General features: G+C 41.0%; 1 long non-coding RNA gene across 1 annotated transcript in view; it reads left to right on the forward strand.

Annotated features, from left to right (window-relative positions):
* The window catches only part of LOC141512334 (uncharacterized), a 249,086-nt gene extending 232,921 nt beyond the window's left edge, over window positions 1-16,165 (forward strand). The window contains exon 3 of the long non-coding RNA XR_012475459.1: window positions 14,384-16,165. This is a non-coding gene — a long non-coding RNA (uncharacterized LOC141512334). The remainder of the gene's footprint in view (window positions 1-14,383) is intronic.
* The last annotated feature ends 1,633 nt before the right edge of the window (window positions 16,166-17,798 follow it).

Raw genomic sequence — 17,798 nt, forward strand, 5'->3', positions numbered from 1 at the left:
AACCTATTCCTTGTGAATCATGGGAGGAAAGGAGCATAACAAGAATAGGTTGAAAAGTTGACCTAGACTTCAAAGCCTGTCCACCAAAGCTCCATCTGTAAACTTCCTATTTGAACTAAGTACTCTTGCCTAATTAAAGAAAGGAAAGAGAATGGTTTTGAGAGAGGTCACTTCCAACTTCACTTGGGTAACCCAGAATCCTCCACCAGGAAACTTTTATCCTCTTATCTTTGGATGGTAGAAGAAGATGATTTGAGCTTGGTTAAGAATGAAATGACTGAATAAGGTGGGTGGGGGAGGGGGAAGAATGCTAAACTATTCAGTCGATCAATTAACAAGCATTTGGTTTGCTAAATTCCTTTTATCTGCCAAACACTGGGAGGAAAAGACCCAGATTCATCAGCTTTTGCTTTAGAGGAGGGTCCAGATGCATAAATGGATTGTTTAAGGGTTGGATCTATGGCCAGGCAGCAGAACTTCCAGCCCAGTTTGTTCCTAGTTCATTTTAAATCCTTATAGGTCATTCAGGGTTAATTTGGATAATGTCAGCACATCACCATGAACTGAAGTATTTAGACAAAGATGCCCATAAAGACAGGCCATGGTATCAGGTCCTCTTAGTATACCCTGCTTATCCACAGAAGACCGCCCTAGGAGCAAGGAGTAGAAGTTTTAAAGTGACATATTTCAACTAGAGGGTAAATTTCCTAACAATGAAAGCTGTCCCAAAATGGAAAGGGTGACCATGACTGATAGTGAGCTACCCTCCATTAGAGGTATTCAAATAAAGACTGAGCAACTGAGCATGTTATAGAGGAGGGAGGGAGGGAGGGAGGGAGGGAGAGAGAGAGAGAGAGAGAGAGAGAGAGAGAGAGAGAGAGAGAGAGAGAGATTGTGCTAAATGGCTACTCTACCTATGCTGAAATTCTATAACTATATGATGAAGAAGAAGAGAAAGAAGAGGGAAAAGAAGAAGAAAAGGAAGAGAAAGCAGAAGAGCCAACATTGTTAGAGGACTCTAGGGTTTGCAAAGCACTTTCCAAATCTGGCATGCAAAATAGTTCCTCCCAACAGCCCCGAGAAGCCAATGCTATTATGATTATCCTATTTAACTGATTAGGAAACTGAGGCAGTCAGAGGTGAAACTACTTACCCTGGGTCACAAAGACATCACAAAGCTGATGTCCCTGACACCAAGTTGAGAGTTCTACCCACTCTCCCACCCTTCTGACAGCTTCGTATCTATGCCATGATTGTGACCCTTTGCCTCAACCATCTCCCAAATATGAAAATGAAAAACTAAAAAACAGAAGTATGAAGGGCTCAACACCAATCTACTGCTCCCAAAGAAGGAGCCCCAGACAATGTTCTATTAACTGCCTGCCAGTAGCATCCTATTTACATACAAAAGGTAACCTTTTCTTAAACACTGTCAGGCTAGGCATGAGTAAAACAAGGTCTAACTAAAATATGAAGATCTTAGTGCAGCTAGATGGCCCAGTGGAAAGACTACTGGTCTTGGAGGCAGGAAAACCTGAGTTCAAATGTGACCTCAGACCTTTGGTAGCTATGTGACCCTGAGCAAGTCATTTAACCCCTATCTGCCTCAGCAACTCATCTGTAAAATGAGGACACACTGAAAGAGGAAATGACGAAACATTCCAGTACCTCTGCCAAGAAAAGTCTATCAATAATGGCCATGGGATCACATACAGTTGGACATAACTGGACAAGAATAATATGTAAAGAAGGTAGAAGCGCCAGTACAAAGTCCAGATAATTCCATGTACAAATTTTCCTAGTCTGCAGGGAAAATCAAGGCTACTAATAAGAAATAAGGCTGAAAATGGGTTGGAAAAGATTGTAAATGCCAAAAAGGGGAGTTTCAACCAGAGGTAAAAGGAAGCCACCAGAGTTTGAGTTGGATAGCATTGACACGGTCAGCTCTATATTTGAGGAAATTAATTCTGGCAGCTGGATTGGAAGGGGAATAAACTGAGCATAGAATGAGTAGGTAGGAGAAGAATGTGATGGTTGAGAGGTGATAAGATGGTCAGGGTGGTGACTGTGAGCAAAGAGGAGGTGGTGGATGTGAGAAATATCAGACACAGAAGCAAGAAGATTCAATGATTGCTAGAAAATGTGTTTGTAATATTACCACATGTGATTATAGTAAATGGAGTTTGAATTAAGTGGAATCTAAACCTGAATGACCCCAATTTCTCAAACTATAAAATGCATATCTGATAGTTTTAATGTCAAAAATTGGCATGCTTCATAGATACAGTGCTCAAAAGAAGCTTGGAGGTCATCACACCCAAAACCCTCATTTTGAAGATGAGGAAACTGAGGTCCTGAGGACCTGTTACTTACCCAGAGTCACACAAGTAGTAAAGCATCTGACTTTGGATTCAAACAAGGGTCTTCCTAACCCTAAGGCCATCACTGTCTATTCTATATCATTCTGACTCTTAATAGTTTAATGTGATCATTGAATTGTGTTTATTTAAGTACTAACATGAACTTTTTTGCATGCCAAGTATAATGGTGTGGGCATCTTCATAGTTCAAGTCATACTTCAGACACTATTTCTTGTGGGACCCTGAGCAAGTCACTTAACCCTGACTGCCTCGCATCTAAGACATCTCCAGTCACCCTGACTCATATCTGGCCACTGGACTCAGGTGGCTCTGGAGGAGAAAGTGAGGCTGGTGTCAGCACAGCCCCCCTCCTATTCGGGTGCTTGTCATAGCATCACCTCCCCTATGTTGTAGTCTTCATTGAGAATGAATGAGTTGAATTAATGAGAGACTCAGATGAGCAGGTGAAAAGTTATTGACTCTTGCACAGAGAGAGATCATTTTAAGTGATCCCTAAACCAGAACAAAATGACCATGAAGCCTCTAATATGTCAGGACAGAAGAGAAGTAAGGAAGAAAATCAACATTTGTTCAGTATCTACTGTGTCCCAAGCACTGTGTCAAATGTTTTACAAATATTATTTCATGTAATCCTCACAACAGCCCCTGAAGGGTGGATGTTATTATCCCCAATTTTGCAATTGAGGAAACTGAGGCAGTTTCCATTAATTGACTTGCCCAGGATCATTCAGCTAGTATCTGGGTCAGATTTGAACTTGCTTGGTAAATAGTATTTAAATATTGGAGAAAGTAAAAGAGGAGAAAGAAAGAAGACAGGAGGAAGAGCTACGAGTCTTCCCAGTTGCCCAAAGAATGGTCCAGACACTATGACTCTTCCATGATTTGTACTATTCTGGTGTCTTAAGGGTAAATGGTGCATCTGATACAGTCATGTATGGTGGCCCCATACATCCTAAATCTTTGGGTATTCAGCATATGAAGAATGCTCCCTCTGGCAACGGAGAATACACAAAATTCCTAATGTGGCAAATACAATTTTCCTCCTCTGGGTGTTTCAATAGCTACCTCTGAGAAAGATAAAAGAACAAGGAGGGGGAGAAATAGTGAATGAAGTTCATCCATGGGGAAAGAATTAGGAGGGCACAAAGGTTCATTGTGAGCAGATCCAACCCCAGTCCGCCTGTGGATCAATTTCTATTATGGGATTACTCGGACATACAAGAGACATTTAATGAAGCGAAATGTCATTAGTTAAGATGGAGTGGATGTCTTAGAAACCCTGGCACATGGTGAGAGAAACTTAAATAACAAAGAATGGCTTTTTATACATGTTATGATGAGTTTCTGCAGTATTTATTTAGCCAGACAAGCCTGGCCTGGCTATAGTGCTCAGCTCAGGTCCCAAAGCTTTGTGAGCAGGAGACAGATTTCTAGGGGGATTCTGCTACATCAACCCCAACCTAGGAAGAATCTTCACAAAGCTCTTTGCTGACTTTAAAATATAATTTAAATGTAAATGAATAATATCACAAAAACTGAATTTGGAAGAGCTTTAAGATTTGTAATGAATGTTTTATATATATATATATATATATATATATATATATATATATATATATTGTCTCTTGATCCTCAAATCAACTCTGTGAGACAGGTGCTATTCCTCATCCAGGGTCACCCAACTAGGAGCCATCTGACCCTGCCCTCAAAGAACTCACATTCTAATAGGGGAAACAAGGATGTCAGCAATGTGCATGGGAGCCCCAGCCTCAGGCAGAAGATGCTTGTATTTCCAAGGGCAAGATGGGATTTGAGCTGAATCTTGAAAGAAGCCAGGGAGAGATGAAGCATTATTAGGGAGCCAGCATCTAACCCACAAAAAGGACTTCATGCCTCAATCTCCCAGCATAAATGTTTCTGATGGTTATGGTTCCTGGATGCCCTCTGTTCTGATTAGTAATACCCTGGAGCACAGGGGGCTGTTACTTGATCCCAGAAATACATTCTCTGAGATACATATTCTAGGGACCTTCCCCAAAATTAATCAATCAATAAGCCTTTATTGAGCATCCCATGCTAGGGGAAACTAAGTCAAAAATAAAGCATTTTCCCCTTAAGGAATTTGCATTTTTCAGGATAAATATGTATTGAACATGATGAATGATTGAATGAAAAATCATTTATTAACATCTTTTATGTGCCAGCCATTGAAAGAAGTGCTCACCTGACAAATGCATAATCAAGGATGACTCTATCCCAAAGGAGTTCACTTTCTAATGAGCAAGAGAACACCCTGGGGGGAATATCAGTCAGGGAAGAACACTGTGACCTAGCAAGGTTTTTTGGAAAATGAAGTCAAAGGGGATTATATTGACATAACCTATACAAGGAACAATGGCAGAATTGATTGCTCATGGTTCCAGAACTAGGGGAGGGTAGGAAATGGAACAGACTAAGAGAGACAGGAGGAACAGGTCGTGGAGCAGCAGACAAGAGAGGAAGGAGTATGGCTTGGGCTTTCTTGAAATTGCATTCTAGAAGGAAATAGGAAGAGAGCAAACTCCAGGGAAGAAGTTAGGATAGAGTTAGTGTATGCCAAAGAGAAGGTACTAGACAAAAGACCAGATTTGGAATTCATCTAATGACTTAGATCTCATTGGGAATCTGATCTCCTAGGCTCAATCAGAGCTGCTAGTTTGAAATTTAGACAAGAGGGTGGTAGGAATAAAAGGGGTAGGAAGAAAGCTACAGAAAATAGTCTGTTTTGATTGAGTGAGTGATGGGGGTAAGGGGTTTCAGTCCAAAATTTATCCTAAGCACAGAAACTCTCTCCACTGGCATTGATTGGATGTTATGTGCTATTTAATCTTTGAGAGTGGCTTAGGGCAGTGAGAGGTGAAGTTACTGACTCAGAATAACACAGTCAGGATATATCTGAGGGCAGATTTGTTCCAGGTCTTCCAGTCTCCAATACTGGTCCTTTCTTTTGTGGGATAAACTGGTTTTCAAGAGAAGCCCTACACTTTCCTTATACATACCAACTTTTAATAAAGCAAAAGTCCTGATGAAGCAGCAAAAGTGGAAAGGATCCTGGCTCTGGAAACTGAGGATTAGGATTGAAATGTGTCTTGGGATACTTACATTCTTACCCTGGAGAAGTCATCAACCTCCCTCAGCTTCATCCTCCTCATCAATAAAATGGAGGTATTGGATAGATACAGCTCTTTCTATTTCTAGTCTTAGAGCTTAAAACCTTAGAAGCTAATTATGAAAGGAAATGAGTGGTGACTACATAGGACAGCATTCATAATGTATAGATAAATACTCAGATGTCCAAATATTTGAGTATTAAATATGCAATTCTTAGACCTACTATGTGCAAGGTAATGTTCTAGCCATTGGGGATACACAGACAAAAACCATAAACTGCCCCTGCCTCACAAAGACTTCATAGGCAACACATTCTTGCAAAGACCTTTTTATTAATAAAAAATCTAGAAAAAGGAACTATAGAAAACAAGCATCCAAATAAAAGGCCACATACTTCATTATTTACAATCTGTTGAAAAACTGTGTGTGCCAACTTTTTTTCAAAATGCTAACCATAAGGCATGGCTAGGTATCATAGTGGATAGAGCCCTGGCCCTGGAGTTGGGAGGACCTGAGTTCAAATTCAACTTTGGGCAAGTCACTTAACCCCATTGCCTTGAAAAAATGAAAAAACTGCTAACCACAATAATAACCACATTAATCAATTATTATCATCAAGTCCCCAGGTGCCTCTTTTACATCATTTCTAAGATTTTTGTGAGTTCAAAACAATTGACTCTATCACTTTCACCAAGCTCTCCATGCCCTGTGATACCACTCTCATAAGTCACTTTTGAATCCCTCCCTGTTGCCTGACTAGTAGAATATCAATGGCATTCTTCTGTTTATAATAGAATGTTGATGGTTCCCCTCACAGTAGGCCCACTCGCCAGCTGATCCCACCAAGGCCAATTTCCCTACTGGCATTCACACAACCAAACTTAGGGGACTATTTGGGTGGGTGGGGGTGAATGTGTGTTAAAATTATAGGACCCTAAAGAACCAATGACTTCATTCAGTAGCCATTTGGCAGCTTACCCAGGGCAGGGGTCGAGACAGAGACAATCATGAAAACTTCCTAAACTATTCATCTGATTGGTTCAAGGAAATTCAGTTTGGCTCATAAACTAGTATTTCCCCCAAAAGAAGTCTTCTTCAAACCATCTGAATTTTACATCACTTGTAAATTCACCCTAATACTCCCCTGTGACAAACTAAACCAGTTAAATAGATCCAATGACATGTCATCACCTTGAAGGCAGACTGTCTTGTGTGTTATCTTTGAATTTACAGGACCTGGCTCCTCTTTAGTGACTAATAAATACCAGATAAAATGAACTGAATTGAATAATTTGAACTGACAAAATGATTGGCCTAATTGCATAGGTGCTGTTATACTTTTGGTTTTCTGTTCATATACATTCAAAGATGATGTGTTGTTCACCTGGCTCTGGGAATCAAATCTAGCATCTAGAAAGTAAAAGAAGACTTTTATCCATGCAAACCAGGGGAGTAGCTGCCACTACTAGCACCATTTTACAGGTGAGGAAACTGAAAATGAAGTGACTCATCCAAGGTCACACAATGAGTTCATGACTAAGGTCTTATTTGAACCCAGTTCTTCCTAACTCCAGACTGGGCTAAAACTACCTAAGCTAGTCCATGGCACCACAGATTCAAATAATGGTGGCCTCAGACATTTCTTTCACCCATGAGGAGGGGAGTTGAGAAAGCAATGAAGCCACCTCCTGCCACCATTTGCTACTAGTCAGAATGGTACCACATACTGATCTTTGACTCTCAGCAAGTCACTCAAACTCTCAAATCTCCAGGCACTCTCTAAGACCATGAATTCCAGAACTGGTGCCAATCTGCAGGGATGAGGTCCCTGTGCCAGTGAAATCTCATGTCTGATCAGGTTTTCCCCATTGAACAATGACTCTACTATCAATATGATCTCATAAATGAATGTTTTCCATGTTGAATTGACATTAATCACTAAAATGTCTGCTTTGTCATAATTCTGTAATAAATTTTAATTCTACATTCAAATGTAAATTTTTGTTGAGGGTGAGAATCCACGTGCCATGGTTGTGGTTATTGGTTGTCCTTCATTCTAAAAGAGGACCATGACATCAGGAAGGAGATATCATGACTTGCAAATGAATTAGATTTAAGTGAGGGATGCTGGGCAAGGTTTCAGCCTCTCTGGTCCAGAGAGCCATCTGGTCCAGTGGCCAGCTATGAATCAGGATGACTGGGGATGGCCCCACCTTCTATGACTATTGGACACATAACTATATGCAGTCTCCAGTTCTTCCAAAAGCAAAATTGAAGCAGCCCAAAACAGGCAGTGAAATAAGAGAGTAGAATCAATAAAGTTGTTTCCAGTTAGATGGGTGTGCTAATGTGTGCATCAGGGAAGACAGGTGCTCAAGTTCATTAATTAGGATGTCCCACAACCCCTCTGCTCTGTCTTCTTAGACAAAGGGCTGCCTTCTGAATCAGGGAAACCCATGTTCAAATCCTGCCTCTAACAAAAGCTGATGCTGGGAAGACCCTGCGGCTCTTGGCCAGGGCTTGCCATTTAGTCATTTTCAGGGCTGCCTCAAATTTGAACTCAGGTCTTTCTGACCGAAGACCCGGCAGGCTCTCTATCACCTGCACAACCTAGCTGCCTCTAGACCAGTGTTGGCAAACTCACTTAAGAGCCAGAAACCACCAGACTTAATGGAAGGATCCCAGGCAGCCCCATATTGACTTAACTACAAAATGCAATGTTATTGATGTTTTATTGTATTTTTATTTATTTTGTTAAATATTTTCCAATTTCCTTTTACTCTGCTGTTGGCAGTGTATGGCCTACTTGTGGCAGGCTTTTTGGCACCTCTGCCCTGGCTGAGCCTCTAATACTAGAACAATCAGCCTACCCTCCCTCCCACCCATGGTGCTGCTAACCTTGATTGATTGATTGGTCTTCCTTGTTGCTGTTCCAAGAGAAACAGAATGGATGGAGATAACGCAAGAAACTTGCGATTACAGATCATTGTTTCAGGAATAGTTCCCAACGCGAGTAGAACCACTTCTGTTAACTCGTGTGTAATTGAGGGGAATTACCGAAAAGAGTAATTGGTATTGTACCAAAATTCAATATTTCACAATTTCAGTACTTGCCTAAAAATAAAAATTGTAGCAAGACAAGGGAAACCTGCCAAGATAGAAATCACATGCAGCAGCTACAAATTATTGGGAAGGATAATCCGCCTCCAATGAGATAAGATCAGTGGTAAAGTCCAGATTGGATTGTTCTCTTGAGGCCTGGAAGAAGTCCCACCTGCCTGAGCTCCATTTCAGCTGGAACTCCCTGCTCAGTAACCCCATCAGCTCCCAGATCTCTTTCCCCTTTTGCTTCCCCAGGCAATGCTAAGGCTATAAGTCCCAGAATGGTTGGCTAGAACTTTAATCCTTCCTACCAGAGAGGTGAAGACTGGCAGAGCTCTGGAGCTAAGGGGTTCTGCTAGGCAGGGGCCTGGGCAGGTTGGATGACTGGCAGAGGTCAGCACTGGTGTGGTGAGCCTCTGGGAGCAGGATGCCACTGCGTTGCCAAGGGTATGATGAACTGCCTCAGGTTAGAAATGGAGCAGTTTAAAACTTTAGTGAAAACAGACTGGGAATAGCTAATGGACCTCCTAGAGGAGATGAGAAGATTAAGTATTTTTTTTTAGGTTTTTGCGAGGCAAATGGGGTTAAGTGGCTTGCCCAAGGCCACACAGCTAGGTAATTATAAAGTGTCTAAGGCTAGATTTGAACTCAGGTACTCCTGACTCCAGGGTTGGTGCTCTATCTACTGTGCCACCTAGCCACCCCGATTAAGTATTTTTTTTTAAAAAAGTTGCTGATCTGCATTGGTGGAGGATATTCCACACTGGGAATATCCACACACTGTTCTACTTTAAGTTTTCTTTTCATATACATTCAAAGATGATGCGTTGGAGAAAAATAAAAATGTGGTCTGTCATAAGAGAGAGAATGAGGATTATGTGTTTGGGCCAAATCAACTTTGGAGAAACAAGGTCATCCTTTAAAAAATGAAGAACCAGTGCAAAGAAATATAAAACACTGATACTCTGCCCAGTCTTACCTACTTCTAACTTCTAATTCAAAATTGTTCTTTTCACTTTTTTCATACTTTGTTTTTGGTTTTTACAAGGCATTTTACAAGGGGTTAAGTGACTTGAACAGCTAAGCCTATTAAGTTTCTGAGGTTAGATTTGAACTCAGGTCCTCCTGACTCCAAGGCCACTGTGCCCCCTAGCTGCCCTTTTTTCCTAGTTTTGTGATGGATCAGAGGATTGGTTACTATGATTTAGTCTTCTTAGGCAGATTCACCTTACATTTTTTGAGTAAGAAGTTATTGATTTTGAGACAATCAGCTCATTCATTATTATGAATATTAGCCATTACATACAATATATAACATAGATCTGTTACATGCTCATCATTATCCATCTGTGCATACAAAAGGCAAAGAAAGAGCCCAATCTTCCTACCATGAAACTAAGGCAAGTTCTTCTGTAAGTAGACACAAAATAAATATAAAGGGAATCACGACACCAAGTAGCTACAAATAAAGGAGTGATTGGGGAATTAGAAAAGGCAGATGATGCTTGAGCTGCTTCTCAAAGGAAGTGAAGGAACCCAAGAAGTTGAGGCCTCTACATGGGGTACAACTGATGAGATGGGACACAGAAATGAGAGATGAGTAGTCTATATGAACCTTGGGGGGGGGGGGCGTTACTTGGGCTAGACATTGGTTGGATGAACTCTAGGGTCTCTTTGCACTCTACTAGTCTATCTCCATATAGCTGAACTTTTCTTCTTCTGCCTCCATCCTTGGCTCTGGAAACCTAGTTATAATTTGATTCCTGCCAAATCCAAAAGTTTGGGTGGTCTTTGGCCTAAGGCTAAAGTTGCCTGAACTTCAAGGTCCTTGTGTCTGGCCCAGGATCTTGCTTCTAACCTCTGGAGCATTGGCTCTTCATCTCCTGCAGGTTTCTCTGTCTTTTGACTGTCTTGACTTGTTTTGTGCAGACACCAACCTGGTGGCTGACCAACTGGTCTGTTCAATTATCTTACCCCAAAGCTTGGAACATAGTAGGTGTTTACTAAATGTTGATTGAGCAGCTGATTGTCCTGATTCCCCGGGCCACTTCTGGATGAGACCTGGCCTTTGATTCTCTGGCTGCTTTGACTTCTGCTTGGACTTCAATAAGAGTGCAAAGAAAGTCCCTCATGGGACTTACCATGGTCTCTTTAACTGACTAAAGATACTTCTCACCAAAAACCTTACAACCCTTAGAAAATATATTTTGGGCAATATAAAAACACATGAGGGACTTTTTCTTATTTTATTATTCTTATTTTAACTATTGATAAACTAACCAAATATTGAGGATAATTCTGTTTGCAACCCAAGCATGGAAAAATAAGAATGTCATGGAACAATGGATAGGGCACAGACCTGAAGGGTGATGGGAGTCCAAATCCTGCTCAGATGCTTACTAGCTGTGTGCCATTTAACACATTAAATCATTCAATTTCTCTTTGCCTCAGTTTGATCATCTGTGAAATGGGAGTAAAAATTGCACCTAGCTCCCAAGATTGTTGTGGGGATCAAGTAAGTTAATATTCAAAATAATTCACAAACCTTCAAGTGCTCTATAAATTTTGATTTATTGAAACTGTTATGAAGTGGCAGAATTAGAGATTGGAAAGAGATTCTATATTTTCTTTGCTAAGTATCACCCCCTAAAAGAAAACAAAGGAAGACCTCAGTTGCACTTTCAGACAAGAACCAAATTATTTGGGTCACTTAAGGTCTAGTTCTTAACAGTGGCCATCATTCAAGGAAGTTTCCCACTTCTTTTTCCAAACCAACAGACAACTTCAACTCAACAGTCTCTTCCCAGTGACCCCTGCTCACGCAGGAACATGAAAGAGGATACATCTCTTGTGTGCTCCTTTTGAATGGGAGATACATAAACTCACCCAAAAGGCTAATTGGGGTAGAGAGGCCAGAAAGTGGAGAGTTGCCCATCGATCATAATCATGTGTGATTGCCATGGCTCCTCCTCTTAGCACACTGAAAAGGGGCAGGGATCAAATTCCCCCCATCAGAGGGGCCCTGGTGCTGGGAAATAGAATGAGAGAGACTTCTGTTGGGTTGGGGACGGGGCAGAACTAGGAGAGGAGATGGAAAGTGGTTAGAATGTGGAAGACAGACTCAGGTGGGGAGGAGCAGGGCAAATGTCTTCCAAGTAAAACTGTCCAAAAGTAGAATGGACTGGCTACCTCAAGGGAGAGTGGCATCTTTATCAGACTGGGCCTTAAAGCAAAGGTTGAATAATCACTTGTTCAGGATGGTGTAAGATGAGCTGAGCCACTGTTGTTACTTCCACGTCTGACATTTTGTGATTCTGAAAGTGCAATAGATGCTGATTGAATCCTAATTTTTAAAGAAGAGGGGGAAGGAAGGAAGGAAGGAAGGAAGGAAGGAAGGAAGGAAGGAAGGAAGGAAGGAAGGAAGGAAGGAAGGAAGGAAGGAAGATGGGAGGAAGGAAGGAAGGAGGGAGGGGAGGAAGGAAGGGAGGGAGGGAAGAAGGAAGGAAGGAGGGAGGAAGGAAGGAAGGAGGGAGGGAGGGAGGGAAGGAAGGAGGGAGGGAGGGAAAGAGGGAGGGAGGAAAGAAGGAGGGAAGGAAGAAAGGAGGGAGGGAAGGAAGGAAGGAAGGAAGGAAGGAAGGAAGGAAGGAAGGAAGGAAGGAAGGAAAGAAGTAAATGAGGGAAGGAAGGAAGGAAGAGAGAGGGAAGGAAAGAAGGGAGGCGAGGGAAGGAAGGAGGGAGGAAAGGAAGGAAGGAAGGAAGGGAGGGAGTAAATAAGGGAAAAAAGGAGGAAGGACAGAAGGAAGAAAAAGGGAGGGAGGGAGGGAGGAAGAGGAAAGGAAGGGATCTCTATAAGTAAAAAGTTAAAGTTATTATATTGTTTATTCATTTATTTTAGCATTTTCAAACTCTGAACCTTGGTGTCTATTAAACCAGGCCTTTGAAAAGCTATTTGCTCTGAAACAAAACTTCTTTTATCCTCCTTTTTTTGCTAATTTGTGATGAAAATAAGGACACTGAACATTTAATTTGGTTTTGTGTATGTCGCAAAGTAATATCCCAAGAAGTTAAATCCCGTTTCACTACAACACCCTGTTTGCATATATACTGTCAATGAAATTCTCCATTGGGGGGAGCAAGTGCAGCTTTCCTCTTCCCTTAGTCCTGAAGAGACATAAACAAACCAATTTCTTTTTCCTGCTGCCAGGCATTATATCCATTTGTGAAAGTCCCATTAGAAACAACCTGCAGGTAATTCATAAGCTGAGGACCTAAGAGTATACCTGGTTTTCATTTATAGATTGGGGTGAAGGGACAGAATTAAGAGGTTTCTTTATGACATTCATTTTCTTATTAAGTGGAGGGACTTGAAATGAAAATTTCATTAAGAAAAGGCAAAAGAAAGCATTTTTTATGGTGAGGAAAGTTCAATCACTAATCAAAGTACTCATATTTATTTTAAGTTTGTTTTGTTTTTTTGTGGGACCAGATTTATACTTTCAATAATAAAGAAAATGCCTTCTACTAGTACAGAGGGGCACCTGCCATTGGTACATGAAGGTCATGATAGTTCTGATTGGCTCCCGAAGCCAGTATGTGTGTGATCAGAACTCAAACCCAGGACTTCTGAAACCAGATTTCTCCTAGTGTGCCATGCTGCCTATTATCTCTTCCAGGGAAAAGAAAGGAGCCCCTGGGAATGAGTCAAAGTCTCCTCTTGAGTACCCCCTAGATCAGAGCTAAAATTAAACTTCTAACATCATATATCTTGGCTACATTGATGAGAATCTAATTTTGTTGTTTTGCTTAAAATTCTGTATGACCTTTAGCTTCCCTGGTCAATATTGGAAAGATCCATAGAGAAGCCAAAAAAGGAATAATACATTCTATTTTATATCACATGAAACCCTTTACATAGAGCATGCTCCAAAATTTTAATAGTTTAAAACTGAACTAAGGTTTTTATAAGACTCCCTTGAATGGATGCTCAAAACAACCCAGTGAGGGGGGTCCTATGATTTGTGCTATTTTGTAGATGAGGAAACTGAAATGGAGATAGGCTAAGGGTCCCACAGCTCGTATGTCTGGGGCAGGATATCTACTCAGGTCGTTGCTGACTCCATGAAAACTGTCAGAGAAAATTGGACTTTCACTAAGATAGCATAGGATAATAAAAACCATTCTGCCTCTGGGGTCTGCCTCTGATATTGCTGGGTGACCTTGGTAAACCATTACATCTCCTTAGGCCTCAATGTCCCCAGCTGTAAAATGAGATGACCTCCAAACTTCCTTCAGCCTTCCTTGAGCTATAATTTGGTCTTTTGGAGGAAGGGAGCCTGAGAATTTTTTACCATCTCAGTGAAGCTGCAGTTCTATGATATTGGAGACTCCCTTGGTCAGTAGTCAGTAGACATCTGTTAAATACCCACCATGAGCCAGACACTCTTTTAATCTAGGTGATTCAAATAAGAAAAAGAAAGTCAATCCCCATCTTCATTGGTGAAGATGATGCACAAAAAGATGGAGAGTTGTGGTGGGGGTGGGAAGGGAAGGGCCTCCGTGTTTCTATGACTTGGGGGCATGATGTTGGTGGGGTCAGTACTGAAATGTGAACCCAACTTGGGTGGGCAATCTGAATTCTCTCTAAAGGAGCTTCGCTTTGCCAGTGGGTAGGAAGGGTCCCCCAACAATCTTTAGGGAGAGTGGGCTGCCTCCCTTAAATCCTCCTGATGGTCGACTTCTTCTCTCCCCAGCTCCAAGTACAGCCCAGTATGGCATCACCGGAAGTGCTGAAGACCTTTTCTCCTGCTGGTCCCTGGTCTGGTCACTGCCCCCTCTCACCAGCATACTCTACCTGAAGGACATCATTCTCCAATAAACCTCCAGACCCCTCAAAGGCTTCGAAGGATACTCTGAAAGCGCCAATGACTGGATCCAATCTGGTACAGTTTGTCCCGAGCAGCGTGGGATGTAATCAGCAGTGCTTACATGGGGAATGATGGCCTTCTGTAGAATTGCTCATTATGTAAATACTTTAATTCGACTCCTTTTTTGATTAGCTGCATTACCGTGCACATTGTCCTTTTTTTAAGACGTGCGAGCTCTGAAATTACTTTTAGAGGATATTAATTGTGATTTCATGTTTGTAAGCAACAACTTTTCAAAAGCATTCAGTCATGGTCTGCTACCTTGCAGACCGTAGTTTACAAAAAACAAAAAACAACAAAAAAAAAAAACAAATATTGCAGTGAATATGGGATTCTTTGAGGCTGCAATACAATCATTTAGTTCCCTATTTCAAAAAAAAAATTCTTCCCATTTACACAGATGCATTTTTCCTTTTTTTTTTTTAGAAAAACAAAAGCAAATACGATTGCCTTCAGACCATTTCTTCAAAATATAACACATATCTAGATTTTTCTGCTAGCATGATATTCAGGTTTCAAGAATGAGCCTTGTAATATAACTGCGCTATGCAGTCCTGCTTTATTTTTTTTCCTGTAAGTTCAGCATGGGTGTGCCTTCACAACAACAAACAAATAAAGACTTTTATCTTCCTCTCCAACAAATTTGAAATTTTGGGGTGAATGCTAAAATTGAAAAAAAAAAAGTCAGTTTGACCATCCTCTATCCCTCCCTGAATGAAGGTGGTATTGGCTTACAAGTATTTTTTTAAAAAATATCTCTTTCTCCATCACTAGGGGAATAAAGGAACAGTTCAGAACTCTGCCCAAAGCTCAAATGGGTGATCCCCCCCACTTTTTTTCTGCTAGGACAGGTCAGGTGTATTCAAAGTCAATTTTCTGTTGATGCAGATAAGCTCTGTATCCCCTCTGGAAGACGATATCAATCCCTCTTCCCCTTTGATTGTTTTGCTTTTGTTTGGAAAAATAAGACAGCACAAATCTTTCAGGAGATTTTTTCAGGGATGTGGGCCCTTTGGCCTCTCACCCTTCCCAGTCAAAATCAGTTCTGTGCTGCCTCTGAGACTATGGCAGCCCTTTTGTCCACCGCTCCCCAATTGATTCTGCTCTTGAACTTGGGTTTGTATTGCAGCTGTTAAGTTAGTAACTGTAGACAGTGCTTCTGTTGGCCAAATGGATTTGAATCTGTGCCATCTGAGAGCCTTCTCAGGTGATGTTCTAGGCTATCTATGTTTTTTAAAAGTGTGCTCCAAGATTTGTGATTCCAGTAACTCTACCTTGGTATACCGTCGACAATGGCGGCAGAACAGAATGTCTTTCCATCCCGGGCCAGTCTCCGCAAGAGCTCATAGGGACATCTCCCTGGCAGAGGATCCTGCCTGGCCCAATTAGCATGCTTTATTTCCTCTTACATGATGTATGTAAGTTGAAGATAAGCCACTTAGTGATGGGAAATGAAGGAAATGTGAATTCTGTAAGTCATTGTGGATACGAAATTTCTTTCTCTTGTAAAGAACCAAGGACCACAGTAGTGAAGACAAATGCTGTTACCCCGAAACGTGCTACTCTCCAGTAATATTCTGTGGTTTTACTGTTTATTAAAGTAACACTATGGCCTTGAACACCAGTTTCCACCTTTGACTGCTTTTTTCATCCCACCCCCACCGAGGTTTGTGTGAACACAGTCATTTTTTTTTGTTCTTGCTACTAATCCCAACACAAGATTAATTTAGGGAAGATATATGCAGAATTAAGACACTTGTATCTGTACTTTTGGAAAAGGTAAAGATCCCTGGTCCTGGAGCTTCCTGTGGTCTGTGGTTCCTGTTACCTTGGGCAAGTCAAAATTTCCACTTATGAATTTACTCATTTGTGAAGGGAAAGGGTGGGACCAGAGACTCTAACAAACATCCCCTCCAATCCAATCTTTATATCTGTGGTAATCCTCTGAAGCTTCAAACACATACATACACACCCCAAATTGTGGGCACAAAAGTACATTACTGATCAGTTTTAATTAAAAAATAACTTTTGCACTGGCGGGACCAAAACAGTGTTTCCCATAAAATGGTAAACAAATCGCATTTGCTTACATTTAGAAGGAATTTTGTTGTTGTGCTAGACGACTGTTTTCCTAGGTGTTGATGTAACCATGTGTAACTAAGTCTTATAAAGTTGCCAGTCTTTCTCTCAGAAATCCTAACTCCAAGATCTGTGACTCGGCCAAGGTCACCTAGATAGCATGTGCCAGTTCTTCCTAGCTCCAAGGCCAGCCCTCTGCTTTAATTTGATATTCTAGGAGCAGAAAAAACATCATGGCATTCATTTTGGTGAGTTACACTGAAAGTGGGATATTCAAACAAACAAACAAAATAAGTAAAAAATTCAAAATCGAAACCTTTTACCATGAATCCTAAGTGGATTTACTCTTCAGATTGTACAGCCAGGACAACATATTCTCTAAATTTCAGTGTGTTTCTATTGCAGATTTAAGCCCTCAGGCTCCAAATGAATTTATTCACTAGAAAGAACGTTACCCCAAAATGCAGTACCCCTTGATATCCATGATTCATTCAGGGGGAGAAAGAAATAGAACAGAAGTATCATTGCAAGGGGCGGCTAGGCGGCATAGTGGATAAAGCACTGGCCCTGGAGTCAGGAGTACTTGGGTTCAAATCCGGTCTCAGACACTTAATAATGACCTAGCTGTGTGGCCTTGGGCAAGCCACTTAACCCCATTTGCCTTGAAAAAAAACAAAAAAAAAGTATCATTGCATATGAAAAAGGCTCCAGTGAAGCAAAGTCCTCCCATCTGGGAGATCCAATTAGCAGAAATCAAGATGAAACTAGGTCAATCAATACAAGAACCAATTCCTTTAAGGAGTTTAGAGAGTTGTCCTAATTCAGAATTGCTAAAGTTTTTCTTACAGAGTATGACAGAAATTCTCTATAATCAGTATCTGTCTACATGTGGATTTTATGGTAGGAAGGACTTTTTAAAAATGACAATATTTGTTCTCCCCCTGACTCATAGAGGTGTTCTTAAACCTAAACTAGGCCCCTGGAAATAGTGAACTCACAGAACTCTGGGAATTTAGTTTTGTTCAAATAAGGTCACATTATTTGCCTTTTGGGGGTTTAAATAGGTGATTTTTAATATGATTTTACACATGTAAACAATCTGGTTCATGTTTTGCTGAAGCCCAGATGGCACATGTTCCTTATAATTTTAGAAGAGAAACAT

Source organism: Macrotis lagotis, chromosome 2, assembly GCF_037893015.1.
Source record: "Macrotis lagotis isolate mMagLag1 chromosome 2, bilby.v1.9.chrom.fasta, whole genome shotgun sequence".
Classification (NCBI taxonomy): Eukaryota; Metazoa; Chordata; class Mammalia; order Peramelemorphia; family Peramelidae; genus Macrotis; species Macrotis lagotis.